The 19,336-nt window shown below is 40.6% G+C and overlaps 9 non-coding genes and 1 pseudogene across 9 annotated transcripts; 3 read left to right on the top strand and 7 right to left on the bottom strand.

Moving 5' to 3' along the window:
- Positions 1 to 173, bottom strand: LOC130661523 (U2 spliceosomal RNA; annotated as a pseudogene).
- A 4,863-nt stretch (positions 174 to 5,036) lies between these two features.
- LOC130658867 (5S ribosomal RNA) lies at positions 5,037 to 5,155 on the top strand. The gene has a single exon (XR_008986080.1). It is a non-coding gene; the product is annotated as a 5S ribosomal RNA (ribosomal RNA).
- Positions 5,156 to 5,483: 328 nt separating this feature from the next.
- Positions 5,484 to 5,648, bottom strand: LOC130659539 (U1 spliceosomal RNA). The gene has a single exon (XR_008986743.1). It is a non-coding gene; the product is annotated as a U1 spliceosomal RNA (small nuclear RNA).
- A 185-nt stretch (positions 5,649 to 5,833) lies between these two features.
- LOC130660596 (U2 spliceosomal RNA) lies at positions 5,834 to 6,025 on the bottom strand. The gene has a single exon (XR_008987794.1). It is a non-coding gene; the product is annotated as a U2 spliceosomal RNA (small nuclear RNA).
- Positions 6,026 to 10,888: 4,863 nt separating this feature from the next.
- On the top strand, positions 10,889 to 11,007 carry LOC130658855 (5S ribosomal RNA). Its single transcript, XR_008986067.1, has one exon. It is a non-coding gene; the product is annotated as a 5S ribosomal RNA (ribosomal RNA).
- A 328-nt stretch (positions 11,008 to 11,335) lies between these two features.
- Positions 11,336 to 11,500, bottom strand: LOC130659538 (U1 spliceosomal RNA). Its single transcript, XR_008986742.1, has one exon. It is a non-coding gene; the product is annotated as a U1 spliceosomal RNA (small nuclear RNA).
- A 185-nt stretch (positions 11,501 to 11,685) lies between these two features.
- LOC130660595 (U2 spliceosomal RNA) lies at positions 11,686 to 11,877 on the bottom strand. The gene has a single exon (XR_008987793.1). It is a non-coding gene; the product is annotated as a U2 spliceosomal RNA (small nuclear RNA).
- A 4,863-nt stretch (positions 11,878 to 16,740) lies between these two features.
- On the top strand, positions 16,741 to 16,859 carry LOC130658842 (5S ribosomal RNA). The gene has a single exon (XR_008986054.1). It is a non-coding gene; the product is annotated as a 5S ribosomal RNA (ribosomal RNA).
- Positions 16,860 to 17,187: 328 nt separating this feature from the next.
- On the bottom strand, positions 17,188 to 17,352 carry LOC130659536 (U1 spliceosomal RNA). The gene has a single exon (XR_008986740.1). It is a non-coding gene; the product is annotated as a U1 spliceosomal RNA (small nuclear RNA).
- A 185-nt stretch (positions 17,353 to 17,537) lies between these two features.
- On the bottom strand, positions 17,538 to 17,729 carry LOC130660593 (U2 spliceosomal RNA). Its single transcript, XR_008987791.1, has one exon. It is a non-coding gene; the product is annotated as a U2 spliceosomal RNA (small nuclear RNA).
- Positions 17,730 to 19,336: the final 1,607 nt, after the last annotated feature.

The raw sequence follows: 19,336 nt of genomic DNA, 5'->3' as shown, positions 1-19,336 counted from the left end.
GTAATAGTGCAACACCAAGGCAACCCGTGGTCACGGCGTGAATGAATCCACCTCCATGACCCAAGGCCAAAAATCAGATTAATATACTGACCATTCAGAGAATGGCCTACCAGATATTAAACTGATAAGAACAGATACTACACTTGATCTTAGCCATTAGGCCGAGAAGCGATAAAGAACAAGCGTTGCCATGATAGGCATCGTCCACACACCGTAACTGCTTGTGGAGCATGTCACGTTACTGTAAAGCTTACAACTGTCACCGCGTACGGATGGACGGCGACATAGTAAAAATCACGGCTGTTGATTTAGCCGTAGGATGGAGAGCGACTGTAGCGAGTGGATGGTAACTTACATGAATGCTAACAAAGGCGACGATACTAAGTGCGTGATATTACTTTCCAATATGTCTGCGTACATTCCGTTTATCAACGCATTACGCCAGAACGTGCGCGCGCGTTACACAGTAGACCATGCAGCCGAAATGCGACAGTGCGACCCTGCCAGGAGTCGAACCTGGAATCCCCTGATTCGTAGTCAGATGCCTTATCCATTGGGCCACAGGGCCATGCTTATGACTTCGCCCCATCGTCATTTTGGCTTGCGCATTCGTTTTACTTACGACAGAATTCTTCGTGTTTGTAGCCATGAAAGAAAGGGACTTCTGTGAGTGAATTTTTTTACTGTGGTCTAATAAAAAAGTCGAAACGCAGTGCCCAATATATGAATTGCTCCTAATAGCCGGAAACAGGCCGTGTCGATGATGTAGGCCGACATACGCAACGCAAACCAAAGAACGCTTTATGAAAATCCTAACACGAGCGCGGAAGAAGCCCAAATTAACAGACTAGATGTAATGCTGAAGACCTCAAACTCCAGCAGCTTCTCTTGCAGACTATTGCGTCGTACTACAAATAAAAATTAACATGCTTTCGCATAGTCGCGGCACCCAAAACGGACATTATACGATGTACAGAAACACACATTTCTGTTTTCGCGCCAAATCAATTCCCGGGAGTGGTACTTTTACGTCCGCATACTTCGCACCGTCTTAAATTATATCTCATTTACACGGTAATGTTTAGTATACTTCTACTGTGATAACAAGCATCGTTTATCGTTGGATTGTTGTAAGAAAACATTAAAAATGAGTGAAGCAGCTTCTCCAAAGAAAATCGCACCCAAGAAGAAACCTGCTGCAAAGAAGACAGCTGATCACCCTAAATATGTGGACATGATCAAGGCTGCTATCGCTACCCTAAAGGAACGCGGTGGTTCATCTCGCCAAGCTATTACAAAATATATTCATGCAAATTACAAAGTTGCTGAAAACTCAGATCATCATCTGAAAATGGCTCTTAAACGAGGAGTAACATCAGGCGATTTGATTCAAACTAAAGGCACTGGTGCTTCTGGATCATTCAAGCTAGGTCAGGTAAAAAAAGAAAAACCTAAGAAAAAGGCCGCAGCAAAAAAGCCAACGGCAAAGAAGCCTACTGCAAAGAAAAGTACACCAAAAAAGAAGCCAGCAAAGAAGAGCACGCCAAAGAAAGCAGCAAAGAAGCCTGCCACAAAGAAAGCCTCGGCTAAGAAACCAGCAGCTAAGAAACCCACAAAGAAGCCTGTTGCTAAAAAACCTGCAGCAAAGAAGGTCAAAAAGACTCCCAAAAAGGCAGCAAAGAAGACCGCAAAAAAATAATTTGTGTGTATCTGGCTATTACATTAACAAACGGCTATTTTTATAGCCACACATTTACAAAAAAACATTATCTTGGTACAAAGTTAAACTTGTTTAAGTCACTTAAACAGTTAAAAAAGAGTAAATTTAAGATTAGATTCCCTAAGTTTAAGTATTTTCGTTTTTAAATTTCTTATTTTCTTGCTTTTACTTTTCTTGCCCTTCATATTTTTAACATTGTCAAACTTTATGTAGCATAAAATTTTTATGTAGCATAAAATTTAAACAGAAAGCAGGACAAAGTTTGATATAAAAAGCTAGCCGTAATATTTTTTATGGATGTGTGGCTATAAAAATAGCCGTTTTTTGTTTGGTAAGATGCTTAGGCACGTTCCCCACGAATTCTTCTTGCCAACTGGATGTCTTTAGGCATGATTGTAACTCGTTTTGCGTGAATGGCACACAAGTTAGTATCCTCGAACAAGCCAACAAGGTACGCTTCAGAAGCCTCTTGCAGAGCCATAACGGCTGTGCTCTGGAATCGCAGATCTGTTTTGAAGTCCTGAGCAATTTCTCGCACAAGACGCTGGAAAGGCAACTTGCGGATCAAGAGCTCGGTTGACTTCTGGTATCTTCTGATTTCTCTGAGAGCAACTGTACCAGGTCTGTAACGATGTGGTTTTTTCACTCCTCCAGTAGCTGGTGCGCTTTTCCTCGCAGCTTTAGTGGCGAGTTGTTTTCGTGGAGCCTTTCCTCCAGTAGATTTACGTGCAGTTTGCTTTGTACGAGCCATATTTTAAGAAGTCGATGTAGTACGGATACACAAGACGGTCTAAAATGCACTATCGCGCCAAAGTTTTATTTCTCATATTGATTGACAGCTAAGGTTCAAAACAAACCATTTGATTGGTGCTAAGAAAGTAATTTCTGATTGGCTGCATAATGACATTACGCTCATTACTTTAACATTTTTATAAAATCTGTGTTTTTTGGCTACGGGAAAACGGCTGTATCTTCTGATACACAAAAGCTTTTGACTTTTTTTTTTTTTAGTAAGTAGCAGAAGGTTTGGCGAATTCCAACGATGCCAAATTTATTGCCTTACTGAAACATTAAGACCACGAATTTTTAAAAAAACTACAGTTTTACTTAAAAAAATGTACAAAATGTTCGGAACATTTTGTAATGACGCAACTCTATTGGTTAATTAGGGTGTTTCCACGAGCAGTAGGTAATTTTATGGCCTCTTTTTAAAGCTGTCTGAATTCTGTTAACTCAAACGTTGTTTTTGTACTCGTTCTGTACGCAACTATATCAATATGTCTGGACGCGGAAAAGGAGGTAAAGGATTGGGAAAAGGAGGTGCTAAACGTCACCGAAAAATTCTTCGTGATAACATTCAGGGAATCACAAAACCTGCTATTCGGCGTCTTGCTCGACGAGGTGGTGTCAAACGTATCTCTGGCCTTATCTATGAGGAAACCAGAGGTGTACTGAAGGTTTTCTTAGAGAATGTTATTCGTGATGCTGTAACCTACACAGAGCACGCTAAACGCAAGACCGTTACCGCTATGGATGTTGTTTATGCCTTAAAACGTCAAGGAAGAACTCTTTACGGATTCGGAGGTTAAGCGTTGTCATTGCTCAACAAAAACGGCTATTTTTATAGCCACAAATCTTTTAAAACATTACTTTGTGCACGCTTCCAAATTACACAATGTGTAAAGTCTTGTCACAGTTACATTTATTGCTATACGATACTATGTCATATATGACACAAAAAAAATTTAGAAATACTTTGTAGGGTTAATTTGCCTGGGAGTGTTTCCGTGAAAAGCTGGGTTAAGTTAAATGTAAGCAATAACATGGATCAATGTACTTGTCTTTTCTGCAAGTACAGCTAATAATACGTATGAAAAGTGAAGCTAATCCACACACACATGGGGAAGTATTTTAAATGTAGGCTAGTGTTCTTAAGCACATTATTTAGAAGTTTTATTAACTTCGGTTAACTTGTAGTGACGCCAAGTAAATGTTTTTTTAAAGATGTGTGGTCTTAAAAAAGACCGTTTGTGTTTGGTAGACGTTGGTTTACTTGCTGCTTGTGTATTTTGTGACGGCTTTTGTTCCTTCACTGACTGCGTGTTTTGCAAGTTCTCCAGGCAAGAGAAGACGTACTGCGGTTTGAATTTCACGAGAAGAGATGGTCGACTTTTTGTTTTGAAGAGCCAAACGCGAAGCTTCGGAAGCAATGCGCTCAAAGATGTCGTTGACAAATGAGTTCATGATGCTCATAGCTTTGCTTGAAACTCCGACATCTGGGTGAACTTGTTTCAAAACATTGTAGATGTAAATAGCATAACTTTCCTTTCTCTTTCTCTTGCGTTTCTTTTCACCAGTTCCACCAATCTTTCCTCCTTTTTTGCCGGCTCTTTTTTCACCTTTCTTGGCTACTTTAGGTGCCTGTTTTCCTCCTTTAGCTGCTGCGTCAGACATGGTTAAAAATTTTTGCTACTTAACTTGTAAATAAGCATTAAACTGCAAGTCAAAACTTTTTGTTTATAAGTAAAAAAATCGGATCGAATTCGATCCGAAAACGCCGATACGCAATTTAATTGGTTAAAAAAAAAATCTTTTGTTTAATACTTAATTATGATTGGTTAAAAAAACATGATTTCGATCCTATTTTTATGATGAAAAAACGAGTAAAGTTTATTTCGTTAACACTTACGTTAAATATTCGTACGTTTTTGTATTAACTTACAAATCAAATCGCAGTTATGTCTGGACGTGGAAAAGGTGGAAAAGCTAAGGCTAAAGCCAAGACAAGATCCTCAAGAGCTGGACTTCAATTTCCAGTCGGTAGAGTGCATAGATTCCTTCGTAGAGGGCACTATGCTAACCGAATTGGATCTGGAGCACCAGTTTACTTAGCAGCCGTCTTGGAATATTTATCTGCTGAGATATTGGAGTTGGCTGGTAACGCAGCAAGAGACAACAAAAAAGCTAGGATTATTCCAAGACATTTACAATTGGCTGTTCGTAATGATGAAGAATTAAACAAACTTTTGAGCGGTGTAACCATTGCAGCTGGTGGTGTTTTGCCAAACATTCAAGCTGTCTTACTCCCAAAGAAGAACGACAAAGGACAGAAGAAGTAAACCGCTACACTCAGAAAACAACGGCTATTTTTATAGCCACACATCTTTAAAAAAACATTGTTTTTTTCACAAAACTATAACCTTAAAGTCTAATAGATAATCCATGCATACGCCTTGTCCTAAGTAACTCAAAGAAATTAAATAAAAAAATTTGATCACAACGTCAAAATAAATTGCACGTATTTGCACCTACTAATGTCTACGGCCATACCACGATGAACACACCCGTTCTCGTCTGATCACGGAAGTTAAGCATCGTCGGGCCGGGATAGTACTTGGATGGGGGACCGCCTGGGAACTCCCGGTGTCGTAGGCTTTTCATTTTCATTTGCTGTGATATATTTCTTGTTATAACAATTAAGGAACGTGGCGGTTGTTGAAAGTGTTTCCTATGACATTTTCCTACGACATTTTCAGGTGATAGTACGAGAAAAAAGAGCTTTCAAATGCATACAAACTCGATCTATTGCCGATCATCCAATAACCCTGACGGAATGGCAAATAAAATAAAATTCCGCCGCCTTCCGAGGACTTATATCGCAATCACGTTTCGTAACAGCCAAGCGAGGTTTTACCTTAGCGTTTAAGTCACCACCGACATTTGGCCGCGCAACTTTTCTAAGCTCATTCATTTTGACTTAAGGAGGGGGCGAGCGCGGACGCAGGCCCCCACTACCAGAAATTGTACGGTCGAGTTACTGACGTTTGCAGTAATCGCAGAGGTCAGCCCAAGCGTAGTGCAATGCAAGAGCCTCACTCTGGAAGAAAACCCTCATTGATCAGTCTTTACTTCCCCGTCAGGTAAGTATGAGTTGGAACTGCACCGTAGCATGAGGGTACCCTTCAAAGTTTGTTAATGCTTGTGGCTTGAGTGTGTTATAAACTGCCGTGTCGCGGGGCATAGGCTGTATTCTCCCCCAGTGTACGCGTTTTGTTCCCGCCGTAGACTATGCAGAGTGCCGTCGGAAAGAGGACTGCTATTATTCTTTTATTGCTTATGTGGGCCGCCATCGGTAATAGTGCAACACCAAGGCAACCCGTGGTCACGGCGTGAATGAATCCACCTCCATGACCCAAGGCCAAAAATCAGATTAATATACTGACCATTCAGAGAATGGCCTACCAGATATTAAACTGATAAGAACAGATACTACACTTGATCTTAGCCATTAGGCCGAGAAGCGATAAAGAACAAGCGTTGCCATGATAGGCATCGTCCACACACCGTAACTGCTTGTGGAGCATGTCACGTTACTGTAAAGCTTACAACTGTCACCGCGTACGGATGGACGGCGACATAGTAAAAATCACGGCTGTTGATTTAGCCGTAGGATGGAGAGCGACTGTAGCGAGTGGATGGTAACTTACATGAATGCTAACAAAGGCGACGATACTAAGTGCGTGATATTACTTTCCAATATGTCTGCGTACATTCCGTTTATCAACGCATTACGCCAGAACGTGCGCGCGCGTTACACAGTAGACCATGCAGCCGAAATGCGACAGTGCGACCCTGCCAGGAGTCGAACCTGGAATCCCCTGATTCGTAGTCAGATGCCTTATCCATTGGGCCACAGGGCCATGCTTATGACTTCGCCCCATCGTCATTTTGGCTTGCGCATTCGTTTTACTTACGACAGAATTCTTCGTGTTTGTAGCCATGAAAGAAAGGGACTTCTGTGAGTGAATTTTTTTACTGTGGTCTAATAAAAAAGTCGAAACGCAGTGCCCAATATATGAATTGCTCCTAATAGCCGGAAACAGGCCGTGTCGATGATGTAGGCCGACATACGCAACGCAAACCAAAGAACGCTTTATGAAAATCCTAACACGAGCGCGGAAGAAGCCCAAATTAACAGACTAGATGTAATGCTGAAGACCTCAAACTCCAGCAGCTTCTCTTGCAGACTATTGCGTCGTACTACAAATAAAAATTAACATGCTTTCGCATAGTCGCGGCACCCAAAACGGACATTATACGATGTACAGAAACACACATTTCTGTTTTCGCGCCAAATCAATTCCCGGGAGTGGTACTTTTACGTCCGCATACTTCGCACCGTCTTAAATTATATCTCATTTACACGGTAATGTTTAGTATACTTCTACTGTGATAACAAGCATCGTTTATCGTTGGATTGTTGTAAGAAAACATTAAAAATGAGTGAAGCAGCTTCTCCAAAGAAAATCGCACCCAAGAAGAAACCTGCTGCAAAGAAGACAGCTGATCACCCTAAATATGTGGACATGATCAAGGCTGCTATCGCTACCCTAAAGGAACGCGGTGGTTCATCTCGCCAAGCTATTACAAAATATATTCATGCAAATTACAAAGTTGCTGAAAACTCAGATCATCATCTGAAAATGGCTCTTAAACGAGGAGTAACATCAGGCGATTTGATTCAAACTAAAGGCACTGGTGCTTCTGGATCATTCAAGCTAGGTCAGGTAAAAAAAGAAAAACCTAAGAAAAAGGCCGCAGCAAAAAAGCCAACGGCAAAGAAGCCTACTGCAAAGAAAAGTACACCAAAAAAGAAGCCAGCAAAGAAGAGCACGCCAAAGAAAGCAGCAAAGAAGCCTGCCACAAAGAAAGCCTCGGCTAAGAAACCAGCAGCTAAGAAACCCACAAAGAAGCCTGTTGCTAAAAAACCTGCAGCAAAGAAGGTCAAAAAGACTCCCAAAAAGGCAGCAAAGAAGACCGCAAAAAAATAATTTGTGTGTATCTGGCTATTACATTAACAAACGGCTATTTTTATAGCCACACATTTACAAAAAAACATTATCTTGGTACAAAGTTAAACTTGTTTAAGTCACTTAAACAGTTAAAAAAGAGTAAATTTAAGATTAGATTCCCTAAGTTTAAGTATTTTCGTTTTTAAATTTCTTATTTTCTTGCTTTTACTTTTCTTGCCCTTCATATTTTTAACATTGTCAAACTTTATGTAGCATAAAATTTTTATGTAGCATAAAATTTAAACAGAAAGCAGGACAAAGTTTGATATAAAAAGCTAGCCGTAATATTTTTTATGGATGTGTGGCTATAAAAATAGCCGTTTTTTGTTTGGTAAGATGCTTAGGCACGTTCCCCACGAATTCTTCTTGCCAACTGGATGTCTTTAGGCATGATTGTAACTCGTTTTGCGTGAATGGCACACAAGTTAGTATCCTCGAACAAGCCAACAAGGTACGCTTCAGAAGCCTCTTGCAGAGCCATAACGGCTGTGCTCTGGAATCGCAGATCTGTTTTGAAGTCCTGAGCAATTTCTCGCACAAGACGCTGGAAAGGCAACTTGCGGATCAAGAGCTCGGTTGACTTCTGGTATCTTCTGATTTCTCTGAGAGCAACTGTACCAGGTCTGTAACGATGTGGTTTTTTCACTCCTCCAGTAGCTGGTGCGCTTTTCCTCGCAGCTTTAGTGGCGAGTTGTTTTCGTGGAGCCTTTCCTCCAGTAGATTTACGTGCAGTTTGCTTTGTACGAGCCATATTTTAAGAAGTCGATGTAGTACGGATACACAAGACGGTCTAAAATGCACTATCGCGCCAAAGTTTTATTTCTCATATTGATTGACAGCTAAGGTTCAAAACAAACCATTTGATTGGTGCTAAGAAAGTAATTTCTGATTGGCTGCATAATGACATTACGCTCATTACTTTAACATTTTTATAAAATCTGTGTTTTTTGGCTACGGGAAAACGGCTGTATCTTCTGATACACAAAAGCTTTTGACTTTTTTTTTTTTTAGTAAGTAGCAGAAGGTTTGGCGAATTCCAACGATGCCAAATTTATTGCCTTACTGAAACATTAAGACCACGAATTTTTAAAAAAACTACAGTTTTACTTAAAAAAATGTACAAAATGTTCGGAACATTTTGTAATGACGCAACTCTATTGGTTAATTAGGGTGTTTCCACGAGCAGTAGGTAATTTTATGGCCTCTTTTTAAAGCTGTCTGAATTCTGTTAACTCAAACGTTGTTTTTGTACTCGTTCTGTACGCAACTATATCAATATGTCTGGACGCGGAAAAGGAGGTAAAGGATTGGGAAAAGGAGGTGCTAAACGTCACCGAAAAATTCTTCGTGATAACATTCAGGGAATCACAAAACCTGCTATTCGGCGTCTTGCTCGACGAGGTGGTGTCAAACGTATCTCTGGCCTTATCTATGAGGAAACCAGAGGTGTACTGAAGGTTTTCTTAGAGAATGTTATTCGTGATGCTGTAACCTACACAGAGCACGCTAAACGCAAGACCGTTACCGCTATGGATGTTGTTTATGCCTTAAAACGTCAAGGAAGAACTCTTTACGGATTCGGAGGTTAAGCGTTGTCATTGCTCAACAAAAACGGCTATTTTTATAGCCACAAATCTTTTAAAACATTACTTTGTGCACGCTTCCAAATTACACAATGTGTAAAGTCTTGTCACAGTTACATTTATTGCTATACGATACTATGTCATATATGACACAAAAAAAATTTAGAAATACTTTGTAGGGTTAATTTGCCTGGGAGTGTTTCCGTGAAAAGCTGGGTTAAGTTAAATGTAAGCAATAACATGGATCAATGTACTTGTCTTTTCTGCAAGTACAGCTAATAATACGTATGAAAAGTGAAGCTAATCCACACACACATGGGGAAGTATTTTAAATGTAGGCTAGTGTTCTTAAGCACATTATTTAGAAGTTTTATTAACTTCGGTTAACTTGTAGTGACGCCAAGTAAATGTTTTTTTAAAGATGTGTGGTCTTAAAAAAGACCGTTTGTGTTTGGTAGACGTTGGTTTACTTGCTGCTTGTGTATTTTGTGACGGCTTTTGTTCCTTCACTGACTGCGTGTTTTGCAAGTTCTCCAGGCAAGAGAAGACGTACTGCGGTTTGAATTTCACGAGAAGAGATGGTCGACTTTTTGTTTTGAAGAGCCAAACGCGAAGCTTCGGAAGCAATGCGCTCAAAGATGTCGTTGACAAATGAGTTCATGATGCTCATAGCTTTGCTTGAAACTCCGACATCTGGGTGAACTTGTTTCAAAACATTGTAGATGTAAATAGCATAACTTTCCTTTCTCTTTCTCTTGCGTTTCTTTTCACCAGTTCCACCAATCTTTCCTCCTTTTTTGCCGGCTCTTTTTTCACCTTTCTTGGCTACTTTAGGTGCCTGTTTTCCTCCTTTAGCTGCTGCGTCAGACATGGTTAAAAATTTTTGCTACTTAACTTGTAAATAAGCATTAAACTGCAAGTCAAAACTTTTTGTTTATAAGTAAAAAAATCGGATCGAATTCGATCCGAAAACGCCGATACGCAATTTAATTGGTTAAAAAAAAAATCTTTTGTTTAATACTTAATTATGATTGGTTAAAAAAACATGATTTCGATCCTATTTTTATGATGAAAAAACGAGTAAAGTTTATTTCGTTAACACTTACGTTAAATATTCGTACGTTTTTGTATTAACTTACAAATCAAATCGCAGTTATGTCTGGACGTGGAAAAGGTGGAAAAGCTAAGGCTAAAGCCAAGACAAGATCCTCAAGAGCTGGACTTCAATTTCCAGTCGGTAGAGTGCATAGATTCCTTCGTAGAGGGCACTATGCTAACCGAATTGGATCTGGAGCACCAGTTTACTTAGCAGCCGTCTTGGAATATTTATCTGCTGAGATATTGGAGTTGGCTGGTAACGCAGCAAGAGACAACAAAAAAGCTAGGATTATTCCAAGACATTTACAATTGGCTGTTCGTAATGATGAAGAATTAAACAAACTTTTGAGCGGTGTAACCATTGCAGCTGGTGGTGTTTTGCCAAACATTCAAGCTGTCTTACTCCCAAAGAAGAACGACAAAGGACAGAAGAAGTAAACCGCTACACTCAGAAAACAACGGCTATTTTTATAGCCACACATCTTTAAAAAAACATTGTTTTTTTCACAAAACTATAACCTTAAAGTCTAATAGATAATCCATGCATACGCCTTGTCCTAAGTAACTCAAAGAAATTAAATAAAAAAATTTGATCACAACGTCAAAATAAATTGCACGTATTTGCACCTACTAATGTCTACGGCCATACCACGATGAACACACCCGTTCTCGTCTGATCACGGAAGTTAAGCATCGTCGGGCCGGGATAGTACTTGGATGGGGGACCGCCTGGGAACTCCCGGTGTCGTAGGCTTTTCATTTTCATTTGCTGTGATATATTTCTTGTTATAACAATTAAGGAACGTGGCGGTTGTTGAAAGTGTTTCCTATGACATTTTCCTACGACATTTTCAGGTGATAGTACGAGAAAAAAGAGCTTTCAAATGCATACAAACTCGATCTATTGCCGATCATCCAATAACCCTGACGGAATGGCAAATAAAATAAAATTCCGCCGCCTTCCGAGGACTTATATCGCAATCACGTTTCGTAACAGCCAAGCGAGGTTTTACCTTAGCGTTTAAGTCACCACCGACATTTGGCCGCGCAACTTTTCTAAGCTCATTCATTTTGACTTAAGGAGGGGGCGAGCGCGGACGCAGGCCCCCACTACCAGAAATTGTACGGTCGAGTTACTGACGTTTGCAGTAATCGCAGAGGTCAGCCCAAGCGTAGTGCAATGCAAGAGCCTCACTCTGGAAGAAAACCCTCATTGATCAGTCTTTACTTCCCCGTCAGGTAAGTATGAGTTGGAACTGCACCGTAGCATGAGGGTACCCTTCAAAGTTTGTTAATGCTTGTGGCTTGAGTGTGTTATAAACTGCCGTGTCGCGGGGCATAGGCTGTATTCTCCCCCAGTGTACGCGTTTTGTTCCCGCCGTAGACTATGCAGAGTGCCGTCGGAAAGAGGACTGCTATTATTCTTTTATTGCTTATGTGGGCCGCCATCGGTAATAGTGCAACACCAAGGCAACCCGTGGTCACGGCGTGAATGAATCCACCTCCATGACCCAAGGCCAAAAATCAGATTAATATACTGACCATTCAGAGAATGGCCTACCAGATATTAAACTGATAAGAACAGATACTACACTTGATCTTAGCCATTAGGCCGAGAAGCGATAAAGAACAAGCGTTGCCATGATAGGCATCGTCCACACACCGTAACTGCTTGTGGAGCATGTCACGTTACTGTAAAGCTTACAACTGTCACCGCGTACGGATGGACGGCGACATAGTAAAAATCACGGCTGTTGATTTAGCCGTAGGATGGAGAGCGACTGTAGCGAGTGGATGGTAACTTACATGAATGCTAACAAAGGCGACGATACTAAGTGCGTGATATTACTTTCCAATATGTCTGCGTACATTCCGTTTATCAACGCATTACGCCAGAACGTGCGCGCGCGTTACACAGTAGACCATGCAGCCGAAATGCGACAGTGCGACCCTGCCAGGAGTCGAACCTGGAATCCCCTGATTCGTAGTCAGATGCCTTATCCATTGGGCCACAGGGCCATGCTTATGACTTCGCCCCATCGTCATTTTGGCTTGCGCATTCGTTTTACTTACGACAGAATTCTTCGTGTTTGTAGCCATGAAAGAAAGGGACTTCTGTGAGTGAATTTTTTTACTGTGGTCTAATAAAAAAGTCGAAACGCAGTGCCCAATATATGAATTGCTCCTAATAGCCGGAAACAGGCCGTGTCGATGATGTAGGCCGACATACGCAACGCAAACCAAAGAACGCTTTATGAAAATCCTAACACGAGCGCGGAAGAAGCCCAAATTAACAGACTAGATGTAATGCTGAAGACCTCAAACTCCAGCAGCTTCTCTTGCAGACTATTGCGTCGTACTACAAATAAAAATTAACATGCTTTCGCATAGTCGCGGCACCCAAAACGGACATTATACGATGTACAGAAACACACATTTCTGTTTTCGCGCCAAATCAATTCCCGGGAGTGGTACTTTTACGTCCGCATACTTCGCACCGTCTTAAATTATATCTCATTTACACGGTAATGTTTAGTATACTTCTACTGTGATAACAAGCATCGTTTATCGTTGGATTGTTGTAAGAAAACATTAAAAATGAGTGAAGCAGCTTCTCCAAAGAAAATCGCACCCAAGAAGAAACCTGCTGCAAAGAAGACAGCTGATCACCCTAAATATGTGGACATGATCAAGGCTGCTATCGCTACCCTAAAGGAACGCGGTGGTTCATCTCGCCAAGCTATTACAAAATATATTCATGCAAATTACAAAGTTGCTGAAAACTCAGATCATCATCTGAAAATGGCTCTTAAACGAGGAGTAACATCAGGCGATTTGATTCAAACTAAAGGCACTGGTGCTTCTGGATCATTCAAGCTAGGTCAGGTAAAAAAAGAAAAACCTAAGAAAAAGGCCGCAGCAAAAAAGCCAACGGCAAAGAAGCCTACTGCAAAGAAAAGTACACCAAAAAAGAAGCCAGCAAAGAAGAGCACGCCAAAGAAAGCAGCAAAGAAGCCTGCCACAAAGAAAGCCTCGGCTAAGAAACCAGCAGCTAAGAAACCCACAAAGAAGCCTGTTGCTAAAAAACCTGCAGCAAAGAAGGTCAAAAAGACTCCCAAAAAGGCAGCAAAGAAGACCGCAAAAAAATAATTTGTGTGTATCTGGCTATTACATTAACAAACGGCTATTTTTATAGCCACACATTTACAAAAAAACATTATCTTGGTACAAAGTTAAACTTGTTTAAGTCACTTAAACAGTTAAAAAAGAGTAAATTTAAGATTAGATTCCCTAAGTTTAAGTATTTTCGTTTTTAAATTTCTTATTTTCTTGCTTTTACTTTTCTTGCCCTTCATATTTTTAACATTGTCAAACTTTATGTAGCATAAAATTTTTATGTAGCATAAAATTTAAACAGAAAGCAGGACAAAGTTTGATATAAAAAGCTAGCCGTAATATTTTTTATGGATGTGTGGCTATAAAAATAGCCGTTTTTTGTTTGGTAAGATGCTTAGGCACGTTCCCCACGAATTCTTCTTGCCAACTGGATGTCTTTAGGCATGATTGTAACTCGTTTTGCGTGAATGGCACACAAGTTAGTATCCTCGAACAAGCCAACAAGGTACGCTTCAGAAGCCTCTTGCAGAGCCATAACGGCTGTGCTCTGGAATCGCAGATCTGTTTTGAAGTCCTGAGCAATTTCTCGCACAAGACGCTGGAAAGGCAACTTGCGGATCAAGAGCTCGGTTGACTTCTGGTATCTTCTGATTTCTCTGAGAGCAACTGTACCAGGTCTGTAACGATGTGGTTTTTTCACTCCTCCAGTAGCTGGTGCGCTTTTCCTCGCAGCTTTAGTGGCGAGTTGTTTTCGTGGAGCCTTTCCTCCAGTAGATTTACGTGCAGTTTGCTTTGTACGAGCCATATTTTAAGAAGTCGATGTAGTACGGATACACAAGACGGTCTAAAATGCACTATCGCGCCAAAGTTTTATTTCTCATATTGATTGACAGCTAAGGTTCAAAACAAACCATTTGATTGGTGCTAAGAAAGTAATTTCTGATTGGCTGCATAATGACATTACGCTCATTACTTTAACATTTTTATAAAATCTGTGTTTTTTGGCTACGGGAAAACGGCTGTATCTTCTGATACACAAAAGCTTTTGACTTTTTTTTTTTTTAGTAAGTAGCAGAAGGTTTGGCGAATTCCAACGATGCCAAATTTATTGCCTTACTGAAACATTAAGACCACGAATTTTTAAAAAAACTACAGTTTTACTTAAAAAAATGTACAAAATGTTCGGAACATTTTGTAATGACGCAACTCTATTGGTTAATTAGGGTGTTTCCACGAGCAGTAGGTAATTTTATGGCCTCTTTTTAAAGCTGTCTGAATTCTGTTAACTCAAACGTTGTTTTTGTACTCGTTCTGTACGCAACTATATCAATATGTCTGGACGCGGAAAAGGAGGTAAAGGATTGGGAAAAGGAGGTGCTAAACGTCACCGAAAAATTCTTCGTGATAACATTCAGGGAATCACAAAACCTGCTATTCGGCGTCTTGCTCGACGAGGTGGTGTCAAACGTATCTCTGGCCTTATCTATGAGGAAACCAGAGGTGTACTGAAGGTTTTCTTAGAGAATGTTATTCGTGATGCTGTAACCTACACAGAGCACGCTAAACGCAAGACCGTTACCGCTATGGATGTTGTTTATGCCTTAAAACGTCAAGGAAGAACTCTTTACGGATTCGGAGGTTAAGCGTTGTCATTGCTCAACAAAAACGGCTATTTTTATAGCCACAAATCTTTTAAAACATTACTTTGTGCACGCTTCCAAATTACACAATGTGTAAAGTCTTGTCACAGTTACATTTATTGCTATACGATACTATGTCATATATGACACAAAAAAAATTTAGAAATACTTTGTAGGGTTAATTTGCCTGGGAGTGTTTCCGTGAAAAGCTGGGTTAAGTTAAATGTAAGCAATAACATGGATCAATGTACTTGTCTTTTCTGCAAGTACAGCTAATAATACGTATGAAAAGTGAAGCTAATCCACACACACATGGGGAAGTATTTTAAATGTAGGCTAGTGTTCTTAAGCACATTATTTAGAAGTTTTATTAACTTCGGTTAACTTGTAGTGACGCCAAGTAAATGTTTTTTTAAAGATGTGTGGTCTTAAAAAAGACCGTTTGTGTTTGGTAGACGTTGGTTTACTTGCTGCTTGTGTATTTTGTGACGGCTTTTGTTCCTTCACTGACTGCGTGTTTTGCAAGTTCTCCAGGCAAGAGAAGACGTACTGCGGTTTGAATTTCACGAGAAGAGATGGTCGACTTTTTGTTTTGAAGAGCCAAACGCGAAGCTTCGGAAGCAATGCGCTCAAAGATGTCGTTGACAAATGAGTTCATGATGCTCATAGCTTTGCTTGAAACTCCGACATCTGGGTGAACTTGTTTCAAAACATTGTAGATGTAAATAGCATAACTTTCCTTTCTCTTTCTCTTGCGTTTCTTTTCACCAGTTCCACCAATCTTTCCTCCTTTTTTGCCGGCTCTTTTTTCACCTTTCTTGGCTACTTTAGGTGCCTGTTTTCCTCCTTTAGCTGCTGCGTCAGACATGGTTAAAAATTTTTGCTACTTAACTTGTAAATAAGCATTAAACTGCAAGTCAAAACTTTTTGTTTATAAGTAAAAAAATCGGATCGAATTCGATCCGAAAACGCCGATACGCAATTTAATTGGTTAAAAAAAAAATCTTTTGTTTAATACTTAATTATGATTGGTTAAAAAAACATGATTTCGATCCTATTTTTATGATGAAAAAACGAGTAAAGTTTATTTCGTTAACACTTACGTTAAATATTCGTACGTTTTTGTATTAACTTACAAATCAAATCGCAGTTATGTCTGGACGTGGAAAAGGTGGAAAAGCTAAGGCTAAAGCCAAGACAAGATCCTCAAGAGCTGGACTTCAATTTCCAGTCGGTAGAGTGCATAGATTCCTTCGTAGAGGGCACTATGCTAACCGAATTGGATCTGGAGCACCAGTTTACTTAGCAGCCGTCTTGGAATATTTATCTGCTGAGATATTGGAGTTGGCTGGTAACGCAGCAAGAGACAACAAAAAAGCTAGGATTATTCCAAGACATTTACAATTGGCTGTTCGTAATGATGAAGAATTAAACAAACTTTTGAGCGGTGTAACCATTGCAGCTGGTGGTGTTTTGCCAAACATTCAAGCTGTCTTACTCCCAAAGAAGAACGACAAAGGACAGAAGAAGTAAACCGCTACACTCAGAAAACAACGGCTATTTTTATAGCCACACATCTTTAAAAAAACATTGTTTTTTTCACAAAACTATAACCTTAAAGTCTAATAGATAATCCATGCATACGCCTTGTCCTAAGTAACTCAAAGAAATTAAATAAAAAAATTTGATCACAACGTCAAAATAAATTGCACGTATTTGCACCTACTAATGTCTACGGCCATACCACGATGAACACACCCGTTCTCGTCTGATCACGGAAGTTAAGCATCGTCGGGCCGGGATAGTACTTGGATGGGGGACCGCCTGGGAACTCCCGGTGTCGTAGGCTTTTCATTTTCATTTGCTGTGATATATTTCTTGTTATAACAATTAAGGAACGTGGCGGTTGTTGAAAGTGTTTCCTATGACATTTTCCTACGACATTTTCAGGTGATAGTACGAGAAAAAAGAGCTTTCAAATGCATACAAACTCGATCTATTGCCGATCATCCAATAACCCTGACGGAATGGCAAATAAAATAAAATTCCGCCGCCTTCCGAGGACTTATATCGCAATCACGTTTCGTAACAGCCAAGCGAGGTTTTACCTTAGCGTTTAAGTCACCACCGACATTTGGCCGCGCAACTTTTCTAAGCTCATTCATTTTGACTTAAGGAGGGGGCGAGCGCGGACGCAGGCCCCCACTACCAGAAATTGTACGGTCGAGTTACTGACGTTTGCAGTAATCGCAGAGGTCAGCCCAAGCGTAGTGCAATGCAAGAGCCTCACTCTGGAAGAAAACCCTCATTGATCAGTCTTTACTTCCCCGTCAGGTAAGTATGAGTTGGAACTGCACCGTAGCATGAGGGTACCCTTCAAAGTTTGTTAATGCTTGTGGCTTGAGTGTGTTATAAACTGCCGTGTCGCGGGGCATAGGCTGTATTCTCCCCCAGTGTACGCGTTTTGTTCCCGCCGTAGACTATGCAGAGTGCCGTCGGAAAGAGGACTGCTATTATTCTTTTATTGCTTATGTGGGCCGCCATCGGTAATAGTGCAACACCAAGGCAACCCGTGGTCACGGCGTGAATGAATCCACCTCCATGACCCAAGGCCAAAAATCAGATTAATATACTGACCATTCAGAGAATGGCCTACCAGATATTAAACTGATAAGAACAGATACTACACTTGATCTTAGCCATTAGGCCGAGAAGCGATAAAGAACAAGCGTTGCCATGATAGGCATCGTCCACACACCGTAACTGCTTGTGGAGCATGTCACGTTACTGTAAAGCTTACAACTGTCACCGCGTACGGATGGACGGCGACATAGTAAAAATCACGGCTGTTGATTTAGCCGTAGGATGGAGAGCGACTGTAGCGAGTGGATGGTAACTTACATGAATGCTAACAAAGGCGACGATACTAAGTGCGTGATATTACTTTCCAATATGTCTGCGTACATTCCGTTTATCAACGCATTACGCCAGAACGTGCGCGCGCGTTACACAGTAGACCATGCAGCCGAAATGCGACAGTGCGACCCTGCCAGGAGTCGAACCTGGAATCCCCTGATTCGTAGTCAGATGCCTTATCCATTGGGCCACAGGGCCATGCTTATGACTTCGCCCCATCGTCATTTTGGCTTGCGCATTCGTTTTACTTACGACAGAATTCTTCGTGTTTGTAGCCATGAAAGAAAGGGACTTCTGTGAGTGAATTTTTTTACTGTGGTCTAATAAAAAAGTCGAAACGCAGTGCCCAATATATGAATTGCTCCTAATAGCCGGAAACAGGCCGTGTCGATGATGTAGGCCGACATACGCAACGCAAACCAAAGAACGCTTTATGAAAATCCTAACACGAGCGCGGAAGAAGCCCAAATTAACAGACTAGATGTAATGCTGAAGACCTCAAACTCCAGCAGCTTCTCTTGCAGACTATTGCGTCGTACTACAAATAAAAATTAACATGCTTTCGCATAGTCGCGGCACCCAAAACGGACATTATACGATGTACAGAAACACACATTTCTGTTTTCGCGCCAAATCAATTCCCGGGAGTGGTACTTTTACGTCCGCATACTTCGCACCGTCTTAAATTATATCTCATTTACACGGTAATGTTTAGTATACTTCTACTGTGATAACAAGCATCGTTTATCGTTGGATTGTTGTAAGAAAACATTAAAAATGAGTGAAGCAGCTTCTCCAAAGAAAATCGCACCCAAGAAGAAACCTGCTGCAAAGAAGACAGCTGATCACCCTAAATATGTGGACATGATCAAGGCTGCTATCGCTACCCTAAAGGAACGCGGTGGTTCATCTCGCCAAGCTATTACAAAATATATTCATGCAAATTACAAAGTTGCTGAAAACTCAGATCATCATCTGAAAATGGCTCTTAAACGAGGAGTAACATCAGGCGATTTGATTCAAACTAAAGGCACTGGTGCTTCTGGATCATTCAAGCTAGGTCAGGTAAAAAAAGAAAAACCTAAGAAAAAGGCCGCAGCAAAAAAGCCAACGGCAAAGAAGCCTACTGCAAAGAAAAGTACACCAAAAAAGAAGCCAGCAAAGAAGAGCACGCCAAAGAAAGCAGCAAAGAAGCCTGCCACAAAGAAAGCCTCGGCTAAGAAACCAGCAGCTAAGAAACCCACAAAGAAGCCTGTTGCTAAAAAACCTGCAGCAAAGAAGGTCAAAAAGACTCCCAAAAAGGCAGCAAAGAAGACCGCAAAAAAATAATTTGTGTGTATCTGGCTATTACATTAACAAACGGCTATTTTTATAGCCACACATTTACAAAAAAACATTATCTTGGTACAA

Source organism: Hydractinia symbiolongicarpus, chromosome 9, assembly GCF_029227915.1.
Source record: "Hydractinia symbiolongicarpus strain clone_291-10 chromosome 9, HSymV2.1, whole genome shotgun sequence".
In the NCBI taxonomy this organism is placed as follows: domain Eukaryota; kingdom Metazoa; phylum Cnidaria; class Hydrozoa; order Anthoathecata; family Hydractiniidae; genus Hydractinia; species Hydractinia symbiolongicarpus.
Note: the sequence above shows the minus strand (reverse complement) of the source record. Positions and strands in the feature narration are given on the sequence as shown.